This window comes from Lissotriton helveticus, chromosome 8 (assembly GCF_964261635.1).
Source record: "Lissotriton helveticus chromosome 8, aLisHel1.1, whole genome shotgun sequence".
Classification (NCBI taxonomy): Eukaryota; Metazoa; Chordata; class Amphibia; order Caudata; family Salamandridae; genus Lissotriton; species Lissotriton helveticus.
The window spans coordinates 1,401,906,019-1,401,933,234 of NC_136069.1; the positions used below are offsets into that span (position 1 = coordinate 1,401,906,019).

Consider the following 27,216-nt stretch of genomic DNA (forward strand, 5'->3'; position numbering starts at 1 on the left):
AGGTTGTCGGACCACCACCACAGATTCGGCAGTTCTATGGACCGCCAAACTCTTTATCAGACCCTTAGCCTTTTGAAGCTTGTCTGTCTTAAATCACTGCATAGCCTTAATGTTTCAGGCAAAGGATCAAATGAAGATTCGTTTGAAGAAATTACCCTTGTTCCTTTCTTACATTATGCATTACACCATTACTCCGATGAGTATCATGTCAGACACCAACACCAAAGAGAGATCTAGGCACTACTCCTCAGAAAAGATTTAATCAACCATCTGCCATTCCTATGCTGCCGTATTTGGTAACCATAATGACTTGTGTCGGACTAAAACCCAAATTTTCCCTTTTTTAAATATTAAACAACCTTTGTAGGTCCTCTTAAGCTATTAGCCTCTCGTGTGCCTCTAAGCCGGTTAAAATAATTGTTTCTTTGTTTTCTTATCCTGCACACAGTCCAATTTCTGTAGTCTGAAATCTAGGTACACACCACACACACAGACACACTCACACAAACAAACCCCCAAACACATATAGTTCAGTATGTGGAAATATATGTAGCTTGGAGTTGGCATTGGACAGTTCGGTAAAAAGAGAGCAGTGCTCTTCTTTTCATCAAAGTTGTTATATTCCTCTTTGTTAGCCTTTGCATGCAGTAAAGATAAACTGTGGAGGAGAAAGGAATGAACGTTGGTTAGAAATTAGGGATGAAAACACGTATGACCATAGAACTTCATTGAAAAGACCATGTACTACTTCATATCACCAGCATGGAAGTATCCTCACATCCCTTGTGGATGCTTCTTCTTGCCAGTCAGTCATTTGACCCAGCACAATATCACCCATCCCAGGGCAATTCCATTCACTCGTCTCTACTTAGAGAAGTACATGGGGATTTTTTATAAAGTATGGTAAAAAAAAAGGGACACATCCAAACCCAAGCATGGGACACCATATAATATCAGTACCAGGACACTTGTTACTCTATCAGTCTGCTCTTTGGTGTTATGAAAATTGCTCTGAAGTCAGCAAGTTGTTGGTATGAAAACTTCTTTCACCAGTGCCCATACAGTCTATAGGTCCATACAGTCTTAAAGGTAGTTACAAGCAAGGTGGCTCTGCTTACCAGTTTCAAAGCACGCAATACCGGGCTTTAGGGTAGCGATAACTTCCTCATATGATCATTCTCATGCCTTTTTGGAAATGAGGGACACAAACTGTCATTGAAGAGTCACTCCTTTTACATTCTGTAAAACACCTTTGGAGGTGGGAGGAGAATAACAGCTGTTGGATATGTTGTGGCCGTTTCAACTGATCTAACATTGGTCACATGATGTTGTATATGAACCTGCATACTTATTCTTAATTGTAGCGCATTTGAGAAAGTAGTGATTGAGAAAAGTATTTCAAACCAAGTCATGGATCCCCTTCTAAACTTGTGGCTCCTGTTGTAACAAGCAATTGCAAGCATCCTTGATGCTTGAGTGTAGAACCGTAACAATATTTCTCATGCTGGTCCCTGGAGCAATAGCCCAGGTGCTGAAGTTTGACTTTCTTCTCTTCTGTGCAAGTACTGGTCATTGTCAAATGTTTGTTTCTCTGCTGTCCAACTTTTTCCCCAATGTTGCACTCACTGGAGTGGGAATAATAATTTTTTCCCCTCCGCTATTCAACACGTTCCCTACTGTTGCTATAACTGGATTGGGATTTTTTCCCCTCCGCTATCCAACACTTTCCCTACTGTTGCACTCACTGAAGATGGAATAGTACATTTAATTATTTTGCTATCCCACACTTTCCCTACTGTTACACTTATTGTATTGGGAAATGTTAGTTTTTTTTTTTAATAGTTTATGTTTTAATTTATTTTAGAATGTTTTTGTTTTGTTTTAAATTATTGGTAAAAATATTATTAATATTTAATATATATTATATTATATATATTTTTAAATTGCTATTTTTTACATCTATATATTTTACCTCTTTATTTTTAAGTCAATATTTTTGTACTTACCTGTAAAGGTATGGGAGTCGATATTTTTGTAGTCGATATTTTTTCCTCAATATTTTTTACATCGATGATTGTTACATCGATAGTCTGTCAGTGAACCGAAATTGCTCACCAACGACAATAATGAGGAAAAATTGACGCTTTTAATTCTAGAATACTCTTTCACATATTTCATAAACTGGATAGCCAAAACATGTTGCATTAGGATTAATCTTTGGAACATTTTAGTTTACATTAAATGCATTTCTTTCTTATCATTTCTTCTTTAGAAGTTGACAGCATTGAATAGATGATAAATACATTGTATATGCAGGATAAATAATAGTCAGCAAATTGTCTAAAACCCGAGTTTTTCTATGAGAAAGTCCTATCACCTCCCCTCCTCATCCTTTACATTAGTGTATTTCCCAATGTCTTTCCTTAAATTTTTGATCAGCCATGATGAGTTTCTGTCCTTGTCACGATCTTGGCATATCCTCTGTTTCGGTAGATGCTGAGGATAGGGAGTTCTCAAAGGCAAACAGAGTCTGGGCTAGGAATTCCGGGAAAAATGTAGCATAAAAATGATGAAGAAAATCTCCTAATTCATGTGGTCAATTATAAGGTAATAACGGTCAAGGAACAATCATTGCATAGAACAGCATTTTTTTTTAAACAGCAGAAATTACGTAAAAGAGATTGAAAGTCAAGTTCAACACTGCAGCTGGATGCTTTTCGTTAAGTTTGTTTCTTCACATTGACATTATAGTTTGGAAGATTACCTCAACAAGGAGTAAGTTTAGTTTCTTCAGATCCTTCCTTGAATTTTCCTAAGATCTGTTGCAGTATAACTATAGGCCTGAATAGAACATATTTATTGTATGGAACGTGTCTACTCATTGGTGCAAACTTGATAACATTTAGATTGAGAGCTATCATTTTAGTGTTTAGGAAGAGGATACGCTAGTTATCTTTTAAATGAGAAGAATGGAGATTTACGTGTAGGCTGACACTGATGTTCTGAAGACACAAATAGGAGCCCTTTAAGGGCAAATAACACACTTTACAACAGGCACCCTCACATCTAATCTAATTGTTTATTTTACCCAAGAGATTGATTCATTGCAGGTTCAACTTATTTCACCTGTTCTTTGAAATTGCGGTTGATGAAAAAAGCATCTACTCACGCAGAGAGTATATAAGTTCACATTACTGTAGTGCATTGTGGTCTCTTTCAGAATAGATTTTGAGGAGGACTGTTGCAACATAGTGTGCTGAGTACAGTCGATAGATGGTAATTATAACCTATTAATAAGGTTTCAGAAGGTGAGAAACCTCATAAGCGATCTTCTGAAAGATGGTGGACCATGGCTGAGCCAGCACGGAGGTCCAGCTGCCCATGGCCACTTAGACTAATAATGAGTTGCACCTAAACCCCCATCAAGCGGTTAAGAATACCTTGCTTCTTCTAACAACTACCGGCCCATGGTTTCCTGACAGTGCTGCCAGTCCGACAGCTGGATCGGGTTCCACGCTGTTGGCCTCTCTACATGGGAGGCCATGACGGCGCCGACAACCCAGATTCAGGGATGTCCTGATGGAGTGTTAGTTGTGGTGGGAGTCTTCCTTCTTCTTGTTTCTCCTTTCTGGCTTCTTCCTGATGCTTGCCGACTGGGTTGGGCTTCGGGCTGGTTCCACCTCCTGAGGCTCGGAGACTTCCTGCTGGCTCACGGACAGGAGAAAAGCTGAAACGGTGCATGTCTTCTCCTAAAACACACAGTGTGTTGGACTGGGTGGAAGAGGGGAACCAGGTTTTTAGCTCCCCTTCAAATGTTTTTCTTATGCCAAGTGGGGAAAGAGGCTGTCTGCTTGCCACTAGACTAGAATCATTACCACTAACTTAAGTTTAACCCGGGTCAACTAAGTCTTGTGCAGGTTTCTCTGGCGGATAATTTATTGGGTATATTAAGTGGATCCCTTGGTCAGCATACCTTTAATTTAGACTCTGCCCTGGGCTTGGCGGCTCCAGCAGCATTTTTGCGTGTTAGTGCTGTGTTTAGGATCAAAATCAGGATGCCTGTCAAGGGGGGAGGAAGGGAGGAGCCGAGTTGAAACTGATAACTTACACATCCCACATACTCCTCCAAAGGTGGAGAGAAAGCGAGTACTTCCTGGCAAGCAGGTTGATGGCAGCATGAATACCCACAGTGGGTTAAGAAAGAAAAAAGTCACTGTTTGCCCACCAGCTTCTGCCCTTAGCACTCATGAAATAGTGGACGACTCCTCAGCTGATAACGCCCATGATGTATATTTCTCCAATAAGGAACTCCGCATTATCACAACAACTCCACACCTACAACGAACAATGGACCCATTTCTGACTGCTGGCCCATCTATCTCCTCGGGCATGGGGCCAGCAGAGCTGGGTAACAAAACTTTCCTAGATGCCTGGGCCAAGCAGAAGTTGCCCAGGCCAAACAAAAGTTATATCCGGCAGTCAGGGTTTGATTGACTCTTTCGAGATCCTTGAGAATAATTATTGGAAGCTGTTTCAACACTCTTTCGATGTTCTTTTGAAGTGGAATCGTCTCCACTTGGGACTCATCGGGCATTGTAACCTTATTAAGATGATTATCCTCCCATGTGCCTGTATTTTTCTTTTTATGTATCCCACTTTTTCTTCCTGTGGCCTTCTTCACTAAAGTGGAGGCCTTATAGAAGAAGTTTATCTGGGGGTTATCAGAAGCCTCGTTGTAAAATTAAATTTTTACAGCAACCTAAGGAAGATCGTTGGGTTTTACTCCCAATTATTAGGTTTTCGTATCCGGTGTCATTTTTTTCACATATGCAGTTAGTATTGGGATAGGGATTGTGGCCTTAAGGCCGTATGTTCCATGAATTCTTACCTCTTTGTTATTCTATAGTCCCAAGAGTGAGGATTTTGTTCACTGCATACTTTATGCGAACCCACTTCGAGACTCTAAAAGTATTTCATCTTATCTGGAACTCATATAAGCAGGTTTTTTCAGGTACTCAATCAGCGTACATATCTGGGCCACAATCCCAGTTTCCCTTATTATGTTCACGAGGGCTTCAGGGTGGCCTGGGGAAAGAGCAACCTAGGACACTTATTATTAACAGGCTTTTTCTCTTCATTTTTTAGCAAACAGCAACAGTTCTCTTTTCCATCCACTGTCTTCTTTAGGCACCTGCAGATGAGGCATTTTATCTTTAGTCTTCAGTATGAAGATCATCACTGTATTGATAGCCCCGGTTTCGACCTTATAAGAAATGGTCCTCTAAAGAAAAACACCAGGCTGGTCTGCAAGGGGATCTATCGATCATCACAGAATAACATGGTTAACCCATTCCAGCTGCCCCCAGATAAGTAGAGCTCTCTCCTCAACACTGAAATAATGGCTGCAGACCTTAGGCACAGCAATGTGCAGTTTCACCTAGCCTTGAATGTATAATGTATTAAAGTACATCACCTGAAATGTATTAGCGATTGGCATTATACCCCTCATCATCTCTTTGTAATAAAGCTTCGATCAGACGACCGGTGTTCTGCTGTGGATCTGCAAAATCTAATGCGGTTCATGTTTTTGCATCTTGCTCCGTACTGTGTTTGTATTGGGATTTGTCTTCGGTAACCTCTGTGAGATCGCAAACTTTGAAGTGGTAGTGAATCCAAAGTTTATTATGTTGGGTCATTCACCAATTACTCTCCCTTATCTATTAGCCTTATACTTCTTTTCCATCTCCCCAGCAAGACTGGTTCTGCCACTATTTTTGCTGTCTAGTGAGTCTTCTGATCCCTAGATCTGTTGGCATGAATTCCTGAGTATAAGTAGACTGGAGATTGCTCTAATTGAAAATGATTCGTGCAGGAGAAAGCTCATTCGGATTTAGGACCCTGTCTTGGACTGGTTGGCCAATGTAGCTGCTCAACATGACATGTCTGCATAGGCCCATTCTTGTTATTTCTTCCTTTTTTTATGGCGTTTCCCTCCACATATTTATGATTATTTAGTACATGCTTTTCTTTTTTTTAGTTTTATTTCTGTGAGGAAAATTCTACATCTTGGTTAGACACTTGGTCTCTCTCTGGGTTAATGTATTATGTTTCATTTTGCTATTGACTGTGCTCTTATATTTATATTTTTGTCTTTACTTTTTCTTGTTAACCATTGTTTTTGGTCCCCCCCCATCTCTGCTATCTTGTTTGTTTTCTTGTTCAACTGGTAATTAATAAAAAATAAAAAAAGAGTGAAGCCTTATAAGCAAAAGAGAGGCTGGCCTTTGTTAAATCTAATAATACTGAGTCTAAAAAGAAGTAAAGAGAAGGAGCATTTTACTTCACCCCATTGTTTATCTCTTTGTAGCTATGTTCGGGCTTTGTAAATCTACAAACAAACACACACAGAGCAATTTTGAGCAGAGAAAGCAAAACAGTCTAGCACAACTGTCTTATTATCATGTTTTTTGCATTACAACTTTCATTTTGGAAATATTTAAAGGCATGTTAAGAAGGGAAAAGCAGGCGAGGCATGCTCAGACTGCTAACTGTTGCATTCAGCCAACAAAGTCTTTTTATGTTAGAGAAGAAGCCAGGGTTTTGTTGTGCAAATAGCACAGGCAATGTAGGAATCAGATTTACTGTGGACGACTATTCACATTCCTAGTCATCATTTCATTAGACAGCACAATCCCAACGCTGGTTCATGGGCAGAAAAAGTGGGCAACTTGCCAGGTAGATGTTTCCATGACTCCCAGCCCCCAAAGGTGATGCATTTTTTCAGCTAATTCAATGAAGAGAGGGCTGAGCTTAGGGTATAAACTACACAATAGCTGCCTCCGCAGCATCAGCAGAATACTTTATGGGAATGCACTCTGCACTTGGCACTGTGTCATCTGACCTTATGACTGAGATTTTGTGATGGTGCCAAGGGAGACTTGGAAAGCAGCACCCGTTCTGAATTCTTCTCCTCCTTTCTTACCTAGTTCGGAAAATGGCGGATTACAATACTTGACTTTAGCTAGACTCAGCAAGCGACGAAGCCGCAGGGCACAGCTTTGCCTTTTTTCTGGCTTTTTGGCTGACCACCAGGAGGCTGTCCCTTTCACGCCTGATACATTCTGCAGCTCGGTCCTGTGTCTGGAATCGGAGATTCAATACAGAATACCAAGAAACATTTTTTATTATAAAATGTCATAACTTCTGGCTCCATTTTTCATCGAAGGGCTTTTCAAAGCAAGCTCTCTAAGATGCAACAAAGAAACTTTTATCTGCCTGGGAACAGGCACTTCAACTGGGCGACAGTACCGAACATGAGATCATTGCAGTGCTGTGTAGCATACTGGCACCCTGCCTTTTCACCCTTTAGCTTCGGCAGATCTGTGCGAATCGCATTTATAACATCAGAACAGGCTCTGTGAATTTTCTGGTGTCTCCTACATCTACAACCGTGCCGACAGTAGCAGTAAGGATTGGTGAAGCTCTTGCGCAGTGCTTTGTGCTTAGAATTTTGAAAAGAATAACCAAAAAGGGAGGCGGGACCCTACATTTTGTTTCAACGAAAAATGAAGGATGCTGGAGGAAACAAATGTGAATTTGTTCTAAACACAGGATTATAGAAGTAAGAGAAACCCTCATTTTTTCAAGAAGGACAATGACATGTGTGGCTACACAGACATGAAGAAGACATGAAAGATCTACTCCAACCACAATAACTCAATGTTGCCAAGGGATTTTTAACTGTTAAAGCCTTTACATCAGTATTGCTACACTAGCAATACCATCAACCTGTTGAAAATGTCCCAATATTTCAGGTATATCCTTGTCTTTTATTATTAGCCAGCTGCTTTTACATAAATTGCTTCATAATATTGCTATATTTAATATGTTGCACACACTTTACTAGTAGGCATTTTGTATTCAATTACCACTGATCTAATATTCCTGGAAAGAAAATGAAATGAGATGAAATACAGACTCATACAAAAATTCTTGTCATAGCTGTCTTATTAAAGTCCAAATTGGCAAAGTGATTGTTAGCCTTATGATTATAGCTTTGAAAGACAAATAGGATTAAATGTACATTTGCTTGTAGTGTTGTTTTTTGGGGAATTCTTGGATATTGAAAAGAAACTTCTCAACACTGAAATAATTTTTTTTCATGCTCTCGCCAATCAGCTTATAAAATGGTTCTAAAATTGTACAGCTTTCTAGTAATGGAAGTACTGAATATAATTCTAGTTTAATAAGGTGGTTAGCTTTAGTTCTCTTTTTCCAGGAAAAAGTGTTTTCATTAGAAAAAAACCTTTGTCTTGAGTGGTTTGGTGAAAACATGTTGAATACAGATTGCAGAATAAGTGGACAGCAGACAAAGCTGTTAAAGTGTCCAGAACCTAAACGAAGGGATACGGGTTGATTTTTAATTGTCTACTTTAGGATTCACTTTGATTAATAAAGGGTTAATCACTTTGTGAATAAAAAAGAAAGTGCAAAGATTAACTTGCTTGTTAGGACACTGCAGTGTATTTTCAGGACACAGCAGCTATTGTCTTTTGAAATACTTGACTACGGTAGAGTGGAAATGCAACATGTTTTTTCATGTGCACTAATTCATGATGAAATGGCTAGCAAAAACTTTCACCATACTGTTACTTATTGTAAAGTATTATTACAAAGATATTGGCTGCATTGAAAATATTTAGTTTTGAGCATTTTCAATGAAGATTCATAGAACATAGTAACAGACAACACGTTCTTCGCATTATAGGGACAAACTGCTTTCGGCTTTGAGGGAGCTGCAGAGCAGTTCATTCTGGTAAAAAGTGTGACCAGTGTGATGTTATTACTAGCACTACATGTGCCTTTTTAATGTATTGGTGGCATTGCCAATTTTGCTCCTTTTCTTGTAAAAAGTACAATATTCTTCTAGCCTTTCAGACTTCTAAAACTGTCATCTTTATAAAATATCTGACTATCGGAAAGTGTTAGCTTATTTCAGCCTTTTTTCATCAACTTTTGATTTGATAACTCAGTGCCCCACATGTGTAAATGTTCATCAAAGTAATATATTTACACTGGCTGTAGTGTTTGTTGTGAGAGCTCTTCATGTTTTTTTAATCATTTCTTGGCATGTTTTTTGTTTCTTGAGCGAAAAACTGGCCAATAGAAGAAGATTTTCCGTATATTTTTTGTATTTGTAACCAACTATTTTTAATTGTTTCAGCAGTTGCAAAACCTGGCATCCAAGTTGAAAATTGAAGACCTATATGATCAGAAGTTAACCAAGGTAAATACATTAAGTTCGTAAATATTACATGGTTTAAATACAAATGAAAATTACTGTAGCATTATTGTTATTTTTAAAGTCATATGAATTTAGTTTTTTACTGGGTAATTTATGTGGAAAGGTTTGAAGATCACTGTAGATATTATACCAAACTTATACAGCATTCGTGACCTGTTAGTTGCATGCCCATTTCCATTTTTTGCATTGCAAATCAGAACTAGATTTTCACACATGCACCTTGTTATTAAATTCACAATAAAGGTGGTATAGCAAATGTGCTGTTTATGAATGCAGCCGAAACCTTGCATCTGTGCCAGTTTAGCTATCATAACATTTTCTATGAACGTTTATTGATCAGGAGGCTTTTGTAAATATTCATTAGATGTGGAATAGCACCATAATGCAATTAATTATCAAATCCATTCAAGTGCAACATACGGGTAATGAAAGGCTGCTTTTTAGTTTGAGTCAAACTTGGAAAAAAAATTCTATCCATTGTTGTTAGCTGAAAATATAGGTCCTGTGCTTTTTTTGTGCAGTGGCAAAACTGACCACCACCAGGAAAAAGCCATGTTAATAATATACTTGTAAATATGTTTTAAAGTATGGTATCAGATCATTTAAACTAAATTGGATTTTTGTAGATGTGAAGCATGGTATTGGTTATCCATATATGCTAGTGATATTATGTGACGTGGTACTGTTTGAAAGACAAATACTTTACAAAATAGTTTTGTCCCTTCAGATGTTATATTTAATGGTTTATGGTCACTGTTATTCAAAAACCATTTGACAGGCAACTGAAAAATGTTTATCTACAGGATTTATTTAACAAAGATGTATTTGTTTAAAAAACGTTTGAAACGGCATATGTTGTTGGTTAAACATTTCAGGCTTATGGTGTGAATATAAGTGGTTTCCATATGTTGCATTCACCAATTTCAATTCACATTTCCAAAGAGCACAAAATGATCTATGTTACATTGAGAGGTCGACGACCAGATATATGCCACTTGCTCCCAACTTGTTTACTTGACTATAAGAGGTATTAGAACAATCTCAGTAATACACTTGCTGCTAAACAAAATAGCCAACATTTAAATTAATATGCCACACAAGGAAACTCAAAATTGTGATCCAACTATTTTGCTCAGTTTCTAAGGATAGTCGAACAGGTCAACAGATTAATGCAGGAATAACAATATAATATCAAGATTTAAAACATAAGCAGCTATGTAAACACTGCTTAATAACATATTTAATTACATTGTTTCATTTTCAATTGTTTATATGTCTGATGCCATTTTAAAATAAATTAACCAGCATAACTTTGTACAATTTTACTAAAACAATAATGACAAGTTTGCCTCCATTAGTGTTGCAACTAAACAGATGTTTAAACAGTTATATGATTTTTGATCGTCTGTTTTATATTTCATAATTTCCAAAAGTGTATGTTTACTGTTAATTCTCCTTTCCCTTCCAAGTCATATATGGTACTGTGTGCTGTTGCTTTCTTTTGTGTCCAATACTTTCTCATGGAACATACTGTGTGATGCCAATTGTCATTAACCCGTAGATCCGATCTTGTGGTGAACTGTACTGCACAAGTTCGCTTCTATGGGTCTATGTCAGTTTGGTAATATGGCCCAACCTTGAGCATCAAAATATCTGCTGATACCTTAATACGTAGTGGGATCAGATTAAATGTGGAATGCCTGTTTTCACTCCTGTATTATTTTTCCTAGTTTCATTATTAGTATAATGTGTTCCACAATTTTGATTCAATGCTGGTTAACCAAAGTAGGGTCATTATGTAACATGTTTTGATTTTTATGTACTGTAATTGTTGAATAAATTATAGTTTCTTGAAAAAATCAAAGGCAATAACTGTAGATATCAAGAGGATGTTTTGTTCCTGCTTTTTAGCACATTTTCAGTAATTGAAAGGAATGTATAAAATGACCTTTGGATCGGTGAGGTCATTCACCAAGTCATGGCAATTGATGGACATTTCATTCTATGTTGAGAGCACCCACCAAATAACCTTTCTTACATTTTGAAATTGTAATCATACAGGAGACTGCACAAGATTTTGATTGCCTTGTTTGAAACACTTGGGACAATGTAAAGCAGAGTTTTTTACTCAGCGTTGGAAGCTGTGTGCATCCGGGTTGAGGTAGTAGGTTGTATGGTTTAGAATTACACCCTGGGAGTTAACTGTACAACCTTCTAGCTTTCCTTGGAGCACACTTGAGCCATCAGTGGATAACTCATCACAGACACAGAAAGTGAAATTAACTGCAAATAAAATGATGATTCAACAATCGTGTATATAAGTGGTTACTAATATTAGGCCTCCACTGTCGGTGACACTGAAGAATGTAATTTTGTAACTGTGTAACTATGTTTTACCTTCCACATAGGTGTATGCTAAAAGTGCATACACTATTTAACCTGAAGCTTTGTCTCTTAATCTCAATTTTCCAAAATGATCCACCGTACCATTAAGTTTGCATAAATGGATTGCTTTTCCCTTTGTCATCACCATGTTTTAAGGTAGTGACTTTAGTTCAAGCAAGAAATATTAGGCACCATGCACAATGGTCAAAGTAGTCCACAATTATTTAAATTGCCAAAATACGATATCATAGCATTGTCCTGTATTGGTCTGTCTTCACCAAATGACATAATAGAACATTTTGGAAGAGAGAAATTTCTAGACATGTTAATGCAAAAATGTAGACAATTCTTAAAGCAACATGATAAGTTACATAATGGCACATGTACAAGAGTGAAGCAGGAGGTCGGACTAGAAAAGGGGAGGTTGCAACATTATACACATCAAACACTCATAATTTGCCACTTGTTAACAAACAGATGCAAAGAAGAAGCAGTCTTAATATATATGCAAGAAATAATCCTGTAAATGTGCAGATGAAGATGCAGCATAGTTTCTTCCAGAACAGGAACAGAAACAGTTGAGAAAGACTTCCACCCTAGAGTTCAAACTGATGGAACGTTTGCAACAATGTGTTCAAATTTAGAAGGTGAAATGTGCTTTTGAATTGCACTGGAACTTCTCGCACTGTAACCAAAGTCTGTATGCTTTAGAAACACCTGATTATTAGGCATTTGCCTTGCTTGGCTTTGTTCAGACTTGGGCATAGTGATATATAAAGCTGTGGCTCTCCGCATGTAGCATGCTTTAGTAACATGATGACTCTTGTTTGTCAAGAGTTCTGATTTAGAAATGGAAATGAAGAAAACTTGAAAATGTGTCAGGCAAATAAATGTGCCATGAGTGTATTGACCTAAAGCTGCCCGGTACATTTTAATATTTTTAATGGATAAAGTACTTCATATTGTAAGTTAATTAATATTTAAATGAATTGCTGTATTGCTCTGTGAAATATATTTTTGATAAAGTAAAATGTATAAACAGTAAAATGAGGCGTGGCATATCCTCTAAAGTTCTGAAATTTGAGAATCTTTGCTGACAAAGTCAAGTTCCAAAACATAATTTCCATCACTCAAAGCAACCAGTTGCTTATCTATACAGTGCATGATCATTGAAGATTCAAGGCGTGATGTAAAACTAAGGGGCTGATTACGATGGCGAACGTACTTCAGTCCGTCGTACATCGTTTCATATTTGGGACCACCCGCCTAGAAGGCGGCAGTCCCACGGTAAGAATTACGATGCAACCGCCCCCGAGGCGGTTGCATTGCCTATGTTTTGCATTGTGGCAGGTGCTTCTGGCTGCAGCACCCGCCACAATGCAAAAAAGGGACATTCTACATATCCCTGCAGTACGTGGCAGGCACCATGCAGTGCCTGGCACATGGTGCAGGGATATGTAGGGGGGCACCATAGCTGCTGACCATGTCCCATGTCAGGGGTACAAGGGGGGCCCTTTCTGCCTGCCTGTTTCATGTTACTTGCCACTGCAAGCCAATTAGGCAGTCAGCGTAGATTTAATCTTGTGGACCTTTTGGGCATGAAACAGACTGGTCATGGTGTATGAGATTAGTTATTAACCATTAGTCTACGGGTTAGTATGAGCGCCAGAATTTTGTTTTCTTTATTTAACTGTGATGGGGGTCCGTATGAGCTGCAGCTCCTGGATGTGTTGCCTGGTTTAATTATTACTACTATTATGGCACTTCTGAGATCATGTGCGAGGGTGCCCATGTCTTGGGCTTCTTGAAATACGCCGAACAGGTGTTCTGCTTCTAAAGTTCCGACGGTATGCCATTGGGGCCAGAAGCTTTCCCAGGTTTCAGCAAAGCTATCGCTTCTCATACCTCTGCTAGTGTTAGTTCCTGTTCTAGTGATTGGGTGTCTGCCTTATCTAGGGTGGGGATACAAATTTCAGAGAGATATCTTTCGATTTGTGGTTCCTTTGCCAACGGATGCTCCTCATAGAAGGCCTCATAATAGCGTGAAAATTCGTTAGCTATGTCTGTGGGTGTGTGGATTTCTGGCCCTCCTCTGTAGCTATTTGTGTTACCCATCGTGCTTCTGTTTCTTGCTTAGCCATGTCAGCAGTTTACCTGCTTTGTCACCGGTGTCGTATAGGTGTCGGTACGTGACCTGAATTGTCGCCAGAGCCTCTCGTTGAGCTAATGTTTGATTTTCCTTACGGAGGTCTAACATCTTTTGCAGCAGAGAGGTGTCACTTTACCATTTTATTTTCAATTTGGGGAAGTTGTGATTCAAGTTTCTCCATCTCTTCTTTCTCCCTTCTGTTTTTGTACGCGATTATGTTCTGGGCCCTGTCTCACAAGACTGTTTTATACACCTCCCAGAGTGTAACTGTTGATGCTACGGAGCCTAAGTTTTTCTTGAAAAACAGTTCTGTGTCTGTTCTGATTTCTTGGGCTACTTTTTTTTTCTTCAAACACATTAAGGCATACACATAAAAAATGCGATCATATATTGAATCATCATTATACGTAAACAATAATAAACAGAAGTATCCCCACAAATCCAACAAAAAAAACAACACAAAAAATATATATAATGCTACCGCAGTGCCATCCACACATCGTACTTAAGCGATACATACAGCATCACATTGGGATGTACAAATTTCCACCCTTCATTTACCTAGACTGCCACCACAAAACGCACACCACTACTCTTCACAGCCTCTAACTCGTGTCCTCCTGCTCCGTCTCAGCTACTCTCTTCTGAAGGAATTGTCTCAGAGGCTCCCATATATCCTTTGGTCTAGAAACTGTGGGCAACTCTTCTGCGTCAATTTCCATGTTACCTTTGCAGTAGTCCAGATCTGTGATCCAGTGTTCTGCTTTTGGACTGTGTCTCCCACCCCACGTTATAGCCACTCTTCGCTTAGCCATTAGCAGTGCCAGACGTACGAATCTGCCACATATTCCCCGCAACTGCGGGACACAAGACAGCAGGCAAACCAGCGGAGTACATTGTAGTTCCACTCCCACCATGTCCCCTAAGTCCCGCACAACAAGCTCCCAGAAATCGTCCACCCTACGACAGCCCCAAGCAAGGTGCATAAAGTCAGCATCAGCCTGGTCTTAGCGCACACAACGGCTAGATTCTCGCAACCCATAGCAATGTAAGCGTGCCGGCGTGTAGTACATCTGGTGTATATATTTGAAATTTATAATTCGTAAATTTCCATTCATGACCAGCGTGCCCGTTAACTCGCAGACATGTTTCCAATCTTTCTTTAATATCGGAGTAGGTAAACAGGCATTCCATCTCTCCCAGCTTCTGTCAGACCGGCTCGTACTCTCTTGTCTTATAAGCCTGTATAACCTAGAGACCAATTATTTTTATTAGCGGGTGCAGTGAGCACAAGCTGTAGGGACATCAGCGTAGGTGGCTCAAGAGGGTAAGTGTCGTAATGAGCCCTGACAGCATTTTTGAGTTTGTGTAGTGCGAAACGAAACAACAACGTGGGATTACTTATGCATTGTAAGTTATCCAGCGTAAGGAATGTCCCTCCCGGGTAGAGATCCTGCATCAGCTGGAAGCCCGCCTCACTAAGCAGTCGCATCGACGGCGCTTCCTGGGTCACTGACAATGCCCCGTGGTGCTCTATGTGCATGGCAGGTGCTTATTTAGGCAATTTTCCCGTCATTCAGCCAATCTCCTGCCAAACTCATCGATTCTACAGCATTGATTTCTGTTTTAGGTGTGCCGCGTGACCGGTGCGTGATCATGCTACGTAACGGAACTGGGCTGGCCTCCCCCTCTACCACAGCGACGGGTGGAGTGAACGCATGTGGTCTCACCCAATAATACACTTATTGGGCCTGTGCACTAAGATAGTAAACATAGAAGTCAGGCGCTCCGAAACCCGCCTTTATCATAATCGCTGGTAAAGACAGACCAATTCACCGGGGCGTGTTTGACCCCCCCCCCAGACCAATCGAAGCAGGGTCCCACGGAGAGTATTAAAGAACCCCCGTGACAATACAAGAACCGCGGCAAGACTACCATTTTAAGTAAGGCGATACGATCCTCCAAGGAGAGCGGCAGTTTAACCCACAAGTCCACCTGCTGGTCTAGCATGGTGTATACGCTCCCATAGTTTTCACGTATGACTATCCGGGTCACGATGAATCCAGACCCCCAGATATTTAACTGGGTCCACAGACCATATCAACGGGTATTCCATATCCGGTTGAGTCGTGGATTCCGTCAAAGGTATAACCACAGATTTCTCCCAAATTACACCTAGTCCTGACAGGTTACCAAATCTTACATACTCTCAGAGAAGTTGGGCCAGATATCGCAAGGGTTCTCGAATGAAGAGCACCATGTCGTCCGCATACAATGAAATGGCTACTGGGCGATAAGTAAAGTTCAGCGCTGTTTCTCTATCTCTCTGTCTAATAACGCATGCCAGCGGTTCCAGAACAATTGCAAATAGTAGCGGCGACAGAGGGCAGCACTGTCGCATGCCCCACTGGATATCAAATGGGTCAATCCACCAATACACACTCTAGCAGATGGCTCTGCATACAGCACCCTGATCCACTGTATAAATGTAGGCGGGAACCCCATGCGTTGAAGAATAAAAACATATATTTCCATTCCACTGAATCAAAAGCCTTGGCTGCGTCCAACAAGACCGCCGCGGCAGACATGCTTGGTTCAAGTAGGTGAAACATGGAGATAATAGTCCGCAATTAATGCAAAGTGGATTGGTTTGGTATGAAACCCGTCTGGTCCGGTAGAACCAGACAGGACATCAGGGGTTGTAGTTTAACAGCTAGGTTCTTGGCAAGGATTTTGGCATCTATATTAATTAGTGAGAGCGGCCTGTAAGAATCACATTTATGAGGGGGCTTGTCCTTCTTAAGAAGCGTTATGATCGGTGACTGTCGGAGCGAGGGTGGCAGCACTCCAGAGTCATGCAACCTCTGCATATACTTCCAACAGATACGGGGTAATAAGATCTACGTACGTCTTATAAAATTCTATCATAAGGCCATCTGGCCCTGGCGCTTTTCCATTGGGAAGAGCCATAATGGCAGCTTTGATATCTTCAGCATCAATCGGCAGACTCAGATACTCTCTGTGGACTTCCGACGGCCAAGCACAAGCCACGTCCTCCAGATAGTCAACCATCTCGTTAGTTGTTGCCTCCACTCTGGACGTGTTTAGATCCGAATAGAAACCACAAAATTGTTCAGTGATATCGATAATGTTCCTTCCCCTGGGAGTCTGGGAGTCTGTCACTTTGTCGATATGGGGTTGCTCCATACGGGCCCTAATCTTATTTGCAAATGTACGGCCCGGCCTCCCCCTTCTCCATATCTGCGCGCCGCATGCTGATGCAAAATGTACCTTATTTCCGATTCAGCTAGTGTGTCATATTCCCAGATCAGCACGTGTATCTGAGCCAGAGTGTCGACTGAAGGGATCATTGTAGAACGTCTCTCTAATGTCTAAAGTTTAGCCTCTACCTTGGATAGCTGGTCTCTGATGTCTTTCAATATACCCGCTGCAGTACTAATACACACTCCCCGAATTGTTATTTTGAAAGCCTCCCAGAGAGTGGAGGCACTATCCACAGATCCCTTATTGAGTAGGAAATATTGCTCTATAGCATCCCGCACTGTAGTCTCATACACCAGATCGAGTAAGGTTTCCGACCGCATACGCCACGTGATTGGACGTTGTATGGCTGTCGGGATTTTAATGTCTAATGGAACCGGGTTTTTATCTGATAATGTGCATGGCAGAGTCGCGACCGCAAGCACCCAGTCAGGCGCATCCCCACCCAGCAGCCAGTAATCTAATCGCGATCAACTGTTGTGTAATGGTGTTGCATGTGTGCTCTCTTTTACATGGGCCTTGCGCACCCTCCACACGTCACTCAAACCAAATTCCAGCATAGCACTCCGTACACACTGGGCAACTCTGGGAGTTCGGTGCATTAGTGGATTTGACTTATCCAACTCAGGGTTCAAGTATGTGTTTAGATCATCCCCCCCATAATACATTCGCTTCCGGACATTCCCTCAGTTTTGCATACATACGCAAGAAGCACTCCGGGTCATCTGCAATGGACCCATACGTATTGACTATTGACACCAATGAGCTGTCCAGTTTTCCTTATACCATAGCACAACGCCCCTCACCATCCACATAGGCCCTGTCTGGCTTGAATACTATGCATCGTTTAATCAGAATTAGCGACCCCCTGGCATACGAGGAATAAGAAGACGTGAGTTGATACCCCGCCCACCTACCAGCAATGCTGCGCCCCACTGGTCTACCTAGATGCGTTTCTTGTAACAGAGCAATATGAACATTATGATGAGTTAGATAAGCCAACACCTGGCGTATTTTCTTTGGGGAGTTGAGACCCCTTACATTCCACGTCAATAGTCTATATCTCTCACCCATACTGCAGCTGGGTACTCCATGTCCATCAGACGGTCTGCATGGTCCAGGTTAGGAGGGCGGATTCGGCTACATCTGCTTCCATCATGCTATGCAACTCTTCTCTCCCTCCAAATAATAAAAAAACAACTTTTACACAAAAAAAAGACAATACATTTCCCCAGCACCCCTCCCACTTCCCCCCACCCACTCCAAACTCCCAATGCAGTCGAGACCATACCCAACCCCCCTCCCGCACTTTTATCCCAACAGCCATACAACTTTTCTGGAGGGGGATACCCGCTCGGGGGGAGGCAACAGCAGCGATCACTCACTCAATGGTGAGTTCGCCAGACTTGAACCTTACGGCACACCTGTGTGCCACCAACCGCGGAATCAAACAGTCCACTAGACGCTGAGCAAGTATCGACCAAGCACTATATGCAACACTGAAAGGTAAAGAAAAGATGGGAAGCTAGTCTCCCACCAACAGCATTTTAGCAAAAAATTGAGTACAACTCCACCCCCGGTCTGCAACAAGCCACATTTGACCATCAAAAAATACAGTGAAAAACATCATCAGTCTGTGTCCTCAAGATTGGGCGAGGGCGACGGGCTCCCCAGCGCGCCCTGTCGAGTTCTTGTCTTGCAAATGTGCTTCGGGAACTTTAGGGCTGATTTTGAGTCCGTAAAGAAGTACTCCTGTCCCTCATGAGAGATTTTTAGTTTTGCTGGGTATAACATAGCAAACTCCCTACGCGCAGCCTGCACCAAGGGGGTGTAATCAGGAAAAAAAGACAGGCTGTCTCCTTTGTAGTTTATTGGACTCTTAGATCTGGCCTCGCGCAAAATGGCATTCCTTTCAGCATAGTTCAGTAGGCGCGCAAGTATCGGACGAGGTCAGGTGCCCTGTTTAGGCCTAGGGTCCAGAGTTCGATGTGCCCTCTCCACAATCATAACTGGGGACAACACAGAGCCAAATAAGTCACGCAATAGACCATCTACAAATGTCTCCATTTTGGCAATGACGGTGGACTCTGGCAGGTAAATTATACGAAGGTTGTTGCGCCTGGACCGCGCCTCCAAATCTTCGTTCTTCGCTTAAATTACCTCCAACACCTTTTCCATCTGTAAAATCTGAGTCCGGGATTCCGCTTGTGAATCCTGCGTGTCCGATTGTCTGTTCTCTAGGACATCAAGCCTGTGCTCATGTGTGTGCACCTTCTTCTTCACTGCATCCAGACTGGACGCAAGAGCGTCTATTTTGCTATCTATGGATTTCATCCCAGATCGTAGTTCAAGTAGGAGGTTCCTGGTGTCATCCTCCGATTCCTCCGCAACCTCTGACCCACCTTGTGTCAGAGGCTGATCTCCCATGGCCTCATTGGCACGGGTGTTGCGCTTATTTTCAAACTGAAGCTTCGGTTGCTTGGGGTCAGTTTTCCCCATAGTGGAGGGGTGCGCGGACCAAGCGCAGGGCAGCCTTTCAGTGCTTCCGCTCCTCACATTCGGTACTCAGATGTTCAGAAATGCTATTTTCGCCTATCAATACACCATCAGGGCAACTATGGGTCTGCACTACAGATCGGTCGAGCCAGCACCTCCACCAGTGGGCATGAATCTTCTGGTATAATGGAACTGGTCCGCGCAGCAGCAGGATGACAAGCTACCCAGGCACTTCCAAGCAGTACCAATGTCATGCAGCCATTACTATGTGCACCAATAGGCCCCAGGCAGATGAAGAGATCTCCAAAGCCCCAACGCTCACCAGTGGGCCGGATTCATTGCGCCACTTATCCTGATTGCTGAGATCCTCTGTGCATTGGCCAAGATTCAGTTACAACCAGAAGCACCTCAGTGACACCAGCACCCCTACATGTGCCTGAGGCTTTTGCACAGCTCGCACCCCGTGGCACAGGTGCACATGTTAGACCCCACACCCCCCGCCTGCAATAGCAGACCAGGTCGTGCATCAGGGCCGCAACCTAGCACCGCCAGACCACAGGTCAGCTAGCTGAAACAAGCAGTAGCGTACCGCACCGCGCCCAGGCCAGTCAGTCAGCCTCGGCCCCCCGGCAGCGCCTACGCTATAAAAAGCACAGAAGTGCCCCGGTGAGGCCTCGGAGCCCAACCCGCACGCAGCGCCGTGCAAGGCGCCCGCCCCACTCACTGCACTTCCGACGGTGCCTCCGGCGCCCCGGCTCCTTCTCGAACAGGTTTCGGGTGTAGCCCACAATGACTCCTCTACAGGGCACAGGCGGCGATGTCAGGCCTCCGGCGCTCACACTTCAGCAGCGGCCCACCCAGCCGCACCGAATACAGCAGCTGTGTGAGGGCTCAGCTCCGATGTCTGCAAGTCACCTGGGGGGATAAGTAGGTTGGGAACAGCTGTCTCCAGCGATCCAGCAGCTCGCGCCGCGATCCAGCGGCTCCACAATGACCACTTCCCCCTTCTCAGCAATGGGCCTGCACGATCTTGAGATCAACTGATGGGTGAATATGACCACTCATTTAGAGAGTTCCGCGAAACGTTAAAACTCCGAGAGTAAATCATTCGCTGCAGGTGGGATTCATGCACCACTCATGTTGTTTTAAGCACACAGGTGCACCATAAACACTGGTATTTGTCGGGTCGGGTCTGGCTGACGGAGCTCCCTCAAGAGGCAGCCATTCCGCCTCGCGCCGTAGCCATGCCCCAATTTCTTGGGCTACCTTATTATCTTTGAGTTCCCAGGCATTAAGCTTCCAACCCAGTGGGGTCGACTGCCGTTCTTGCCCACTGTGAGCCACAAGGGAGAATGGTCCGAGAGGCCTCTGGCCAGGTACTCTGCTTTTTTAACCTCTGTCACATTTCCTGGCAGTGTGATGGTGAAAATACACGTTAGAAGCAACATGAAAAATGCTTGTACTGTATTCATGATATAAACACTCCATGTTTAAATCATATCAAGCAACATCAACCTAACGAGAGTCAGAGGGCACTAGTGACAACAGGAAGCAGGACCACGGGGGAGAAGAGGAGGAGCAGATAGTTCTCTTGAAACTCAAGCATCAACCAGACATCAGACTAGGATCTATCACAGTTACATACTTTATATCTCTGATCTGCAGTAGATCATAGGTAGCTAGTTTCCCATGTAATGCTATGTTGTTATCGTGATGGTCAGTATTCGATGGATGAAATGTGTTGCTTTACCAACCATATGCATAATGTTAACATATTATGAAAACAGTACCTGACTGAAAACTGTACATATATGAGTGTATTGTCAGACGTATTTTTTTTAAATGATAGAAACTATGCAATTTGCCTAATCGATGTAGGCTCTTAAGTACAAGGTTAGAAAATGATGGGAGATTTTGACGATTAACACTAGACGTGCTATACAAAGGTAACTGGTCTGCCAATGTAGAACCTATTATATACAGGTTTGTCCTTAGATGGTTGCACTTTGACCCTTTTCTCTGTCTCTCCCTCTCTCTCCATTTCTTCTCACCTTGCTGTAGAATCAACTCACACATTGAGCTAGGATTTAGGCGTAAGATAAGTTTGCGTCATGTTTAATACATTTCAGTGGTCAAAATCTATGGGCGAAAACAACGTTTATTCTTAGATAATAGGAAAGAGGTATTTCTAGCTCATCATAGGTTCTCTCCCGCACGCCGTCAGCTTTAATTAAATCACTGGTTAACTCCTTTGTAGTTCTGACATTAGCCAAGACCTTTTGATTTTAGTAACATTGTATCTGTATTATACTTAAAGGGGGGGACCACGCAGCCCACTTCATCCATTGGTCTGTTGTTGGGTGATTCACATTTTTCTTCTGGCCACTAGCGCGTTCAGTACTGGTTAATAGGTCAGCCCACTTCAGCCATTGATTAACTTACCTTTGCATGACGGCGTACTGCTCTTTCAGAAGGAGTACATTCACACACAAAGTAGTTCATATCGGGTACTTTAGCAAGACTGCTATAGCAGTGTATTTTTTGGAGCTAAAACATCTTTTTGCTTTTTTCCATTGTTTTTCTAAATATTGGCATGGGCCAGACAGATCCCCAACAATGTTTTATAAAAAGAAATGGCAAAATGAAAAAAACCTTGACAAAGCCAAAAGGCTGGAAGCCAGTGCTAAACCGATCGGTTTGCCAATGGTTCTTTTCATATGTGAACTTTTGAAAGGGGATGTGACTTCATGCATTGATCCTGGGGCACCCGCTCTAACTAAAAAAGCACAGAAGTATTTTCTAGCACAGCCAAAACACATTTATAATAGGAAAACACTTTTGAAATAGGAGTAATATCCATTCTGTTTTTTTAGCAGTATGTGCCATTTCCATTTATTAAACTAAAACAGAGGTTAGAGTTTTTTTTTTGTAGATGTGCCAGAGGTGCTCTAAAAATTAACACAAAAAAGCTGTAGTAGTGTGAGTTGAGTTTCCAATGTTAATGTTCAGTTGTTTAGCTTTAAGATAGTGTGACTGTCATGTAAACTGCCGGATGGTTCCGGTCTGTTCCGGTGCACCTGCAAATGCTTATCCTTGCTCGTACCGGTACAGTGCATATGATTACAGATTTTTTGCAGAGGTTCAGAGCAGAACGCAAGGTGCCCCTTTCAGAATTGACTACCTTTTTGGCCTTCCTTTGGTGATATGTTGGCCTGAAGCATGTTTTGCAATGGGAGCATGACATGGGCCGCCAGGGATTCACTCGTTGCACTTGTTGTGGGACATGTCGAAAGGAAAGTGAGGGACTGTCCTTTACAGCCAAATCGCCATTGAATTTGTGCCTGCAATTGAGAAGCTAGTTCTCAAAATGGAAGTGACCACCAGAATCCTGAATGTACAATAGTTTGCACACTGCACTGTTATTTTTAATACTAGTTCTAGTATCCGATTGTGAAGTTGGTTCATAAATATAGCAGAAAAGGCTAAGCCGGTAATATACCATCACTGGAAACCCTTTCTGTTTCATTTACATCTGGGCTCCCTCATCTTTTTCCCACAGCAAAAAGCTGCAGGAGACATCTTTAGAATTATCATGAGATACGTGATGTTACCAGCATGAATCCCCGCACTATAAATCCAGGTATTCCCTGTCCATTGTCCAATAACATCACAGATTTGTATTATGAAGCAGAACAGAAACGATGGCTGGAAACCTGGTTAGTGGATCTAAAAAATGTCTGGTAACCCTATCTGCCATTTTCCCCACTCTGAACAGTTAACTCCATGAGTATACTTGAGGCCCCTCTCTGGGCCCCCATACCATTGCCACGTATGCTAAACCCAGTTAACAGTCGATATAACTCGAGCTGAATGTCTTCCTTTGCACTCTTGCTGGCGCTCCCCAGATTTAAGAAGGGAGGAATGGATAGCCGCTCCTTCTCTTTTGTGGCATCTTCCTTCTGGTATTCTTTTCCTTACGGTCACAAACTACTTGTGTTTGTTCTAAACAAGCTTACTGCCGTTCTTGATTGCATTTTATGATTTTGTTCGTTATGCACTCCCACAGTGCCAGGCAACCACTGATGATCATGCACGTTGAATATACAAACTAATGCAAAAATCTTAATGGAAAATGTATATTGGAAGCCAAATGGTTGTTGGAGGAAACAATTTCATGGATGCTTGTGTTATTGAGGAAAAGAGATTATGACGCATTAGAAAACGGATACTTTCCTGGTGTTAAAAGAGTTAGCAAACAATTAAATACATGAATCAGTCATGCCAGAGTTGTCATGTATGTCTCCACACAAAACAGAATTGTCTTCTGAACCTTTTTTTTTTAAACTTCTGAACCTTAGAACACTGATGTTTACTGGTTCTGTGTCAGAGCGGGAAGTGGGTTTATTTTAGGTCTCCTATTGATTCTGGTGCCAGGCAGAGGATTTTCTGAAGTTTTGCTGTTTTTGGCTATTTCTCTGAAATAGAAGCAGAGATATTCTTCTTAAGTTTTTAAAGGAGGTTGTTCTCCTTCACAAACAAAGAAGCAGCACTTATTTTTGTATGCCTTAGTGGCAGACGCCATAGATTTATTCTTAGAAATATTTTTATATTTGTGTGGAAAACTTTCAAGGGTTTTAGCAAATTTCAGGGGAGAGTTTATTGTATTCTTTAGGGCTGGTATGGCCAAAAATTCGGTAGAAGTGTTTTGATTACACATAGGGCCCAGTAGCGTCTGCTACCATACGAGAATTGGGGGGGTAAGGGGGAGCGGAGGGAGGAGAGAATAAAAAATAAAAAAAACACTTACCACGATTTGGTCCGGCGCTGCCTTTCCTCCGTCCTATCATCCTCTTCCTGGCTTCTGTGGAAGCAGGAAGCACCCAGGCTCCCCTGAGCCAATCACAACACAGTGTTGTGATTGGTCTGAGTGCCGTGTTTCACTCTGTACTCTGTACTTATTTAAACTATACAAGGAAACAATAGAAGTTGGCTCCTTTCCGGAGGAGATTGACCCTGCATTATAGTGGTGATCCCTAAAACCCAGCCCCATCGGTGTTTTGTGCAGAGTACTACCTAACTTGAGTGAACACAAATCGCAGGCACACAAGGGAACAAAAATGATCAAGACTAGAGGACTTAACAAGCATGCCAGACAAGTTAACCATGTACCCTGCACCGAAACGAGAAAAATCATGTTGTTTTAAATGTTTAGTCATAACCAATGCTGGGGCAGTTGACATAAAGGCTTTTTAGCTTGGTAAATAAACATTAATTCATTGGGCAAAGGGCCCACCTAAAGAAAGTGTAAACTGGGTTCCCAGATCTAGGTGCCATCTTTACGCACCAGCACTTTTGTTCTAGTCAAGACTATCGCTTTTACGATTTTATAGTTTTTAGTAAACCTAGTTACCCCAGCTGGAGTGAGCATAGCGGTTATGAATTTCAAACTTTTTTCTTTCCTAGTTTTTTTCCTTCCTTCACCACACATGGAAATATAGTATATTGTAATGATTTTAAATAATTGAACAGTAAAGAATCAATACTGTCAATACTGACTGGTTTTCTGGGGGATGGTCAAATCACGGATTACAGGGTAGAGCTCACCATGATGGGCTTCTCCAACTTGATGTCTATGCTATACGGGGCCAGGTTCCCCATCACTGTGCCGAAGTTGACTCGCATAATGTTTCTCGGATGGAGGGCAGTGCTGATGCATACGGGTTGGGCAACCACACTCACGCAACAAACTCCTTTGTGGCATGGCAAATGGTTAAGAGAGGTATCAGCCCTGGCGGGGTTTGGTACTTGGGATGCAATAGGCATTACCCTGCTGGGAGATGTATGGAGTGGAACGCATATGCACTCCTGACAGGGTCTTCAGGCCACATACTAGCTGGCCCTGACTCAGTTTCATAAATACCTCCAAACTGCACCACGCCCTACATGCACACATAGCACATGGCACTGGAATTCAGCCCCTTATAGACTTAAGATCATGCTGGGTGCCCTTGGGAGAGAAGGGGTCTCACAGGTCTACCGAACCCTTATCATTAATGCCCCTAACCCAATTGGATCCTTCTGAGTGAAGTGAGAGAAGTGGGTGGGCCCACTGGAAGACGATGATTGGAGAGATGCCCTGATGGCACTTAGGGTAATTTCAATTTCCTCTAGACTACGACTGGCCCAAACATATTATCTTCATTCTGCATATCTCACGCTGGGCCGTCTGCACAAACAGGACTCCTTTCACACTCTGAATGCCCCAGATGCTCCCACTCTTCCGCAGACTTATATCATATGGTTTGAGAATGTCCCAGCATTCAAAGATTCTGGGAGGTTCTAGTGGCAGAACTCACCAGTGTTGAGCTGAAAGTTTAGACCTTTCCCCGACGTTGCTGCTACTGGGGATATTAGATAGGGCTGGGACTACAAGGGCGGACAGGGCCCTGCTGGGCACGGCCACCATGGTGGCAAAAAGGGAAATAGCTTATCACAGGAAATCAGCAGTACCTCCAACAATCAACCAGTGGTGACGAGGGTGGACTGGTGTGCCCAGCAAGAGAAGTCAGTATATGAGGCTAGAGATTGCCCTACCAAATATTATAATATTTGGAGTAAATTGTAGGGGTAGCAGGCATGGACTGGTTGCTCTAGAAATGTTTAAGTGTTACCTATCTACTTGATTTCAGGACACTGGGGGGCTTATGTGAGTGATTTGCTAAATATTCTTAATTTTCTAATTTTCTACTCTCTGGCAATGAGGATGTATCGATGGATCAATGTACTTTTGTTTGTACTATGCACTTGCTCAATAAAGTTGTTTATGGAAAAAAAATTCCATCAAGCATGGCCTGCAGAAATTAGAGTGTGTGCAAACTTTAAATCATTCTGGGACTCATTTATGAGATTTTGGCATAGGGCAGCACATCAAGGCACCATGCTATGCTGCCTTACACCAAGGTGGAAGGGCAGGAATGCATTGTATTTAAGTAATACAGTGCATTCCTGTCCTTTCTCCCTGCGCTGGCCCCATTTCGGCAGCCTAGCATCAACATAGGCACCCTTGCACTATGGTGCTAGGGTGCCTCTGTTGCATACAGGATTGTTTTTGTGCAGGAAGAGGCACCTTCCTGCACAAAAGCAATACTAAGAGGTGTTATCATCTTTCTGTGTGTGCTGCTTACATAGATGAAAAGACAAGGAGAAATAAACATTTTTCTTCGTTACTCCTCACCTTGGGAGGTGTGCAGTTTGGGCGATTCATCGGGTTTACGTGATTTTGTAAATCTGGGGCAGGGTCAACTTCCATGAGTGTTGTGTAAAAAAAAACACTGCAAGGCCCATGAAAGCTTCCTGGGTGCAGAGTAAGGTGACTCATGATTTATGGGGCCCCTCAAAGCCACGCAGGGTGGCTTTGTAAATCGGATTGAGAGCCCTGCATCACACATGTACCACTTTATGTGGTGCAAAAGTGATGCAGGACTCTCATAAATAATCCCCTCAGTAACTACCAGGTGTGTTAAACATTGCAGCAATCATAATTACAATCCACGCTCAAATAAGTGTTTGGGAAGGGATTGCGATTTTATGGGCCAGAGTC

The 27,216-nt window shown here is 42.2% G+C and overlaps 1 long non-coding RNA gene across 4 annotated transcripts in view; it reads left to right on the forward strand.

Annotated features, from left to right (window-relative positions):
- Positions 1 to 27,216, forward strand: part of LOC144773384 (uncharacterized) — an 898,081-nt gene that overhangs the window by 785,653 nt on the left and 85,212 nt on the right. For 3 of the 4 annotated variants that reach the window (XR_013599969.1, XR_013599968.1, XR_013599970.1), the window contains exon 7: positions 9,224 to 9,286. This is a non-coding gene — a long non-coding RNA (uncharacterized LOC144773384). The remainder of the gene's footprint in view (positions 1 to 9,223; positions 9,287 to 27,216) is intronic. The other variant, XR_013599971.1, reaches the window with a different exon arrangement.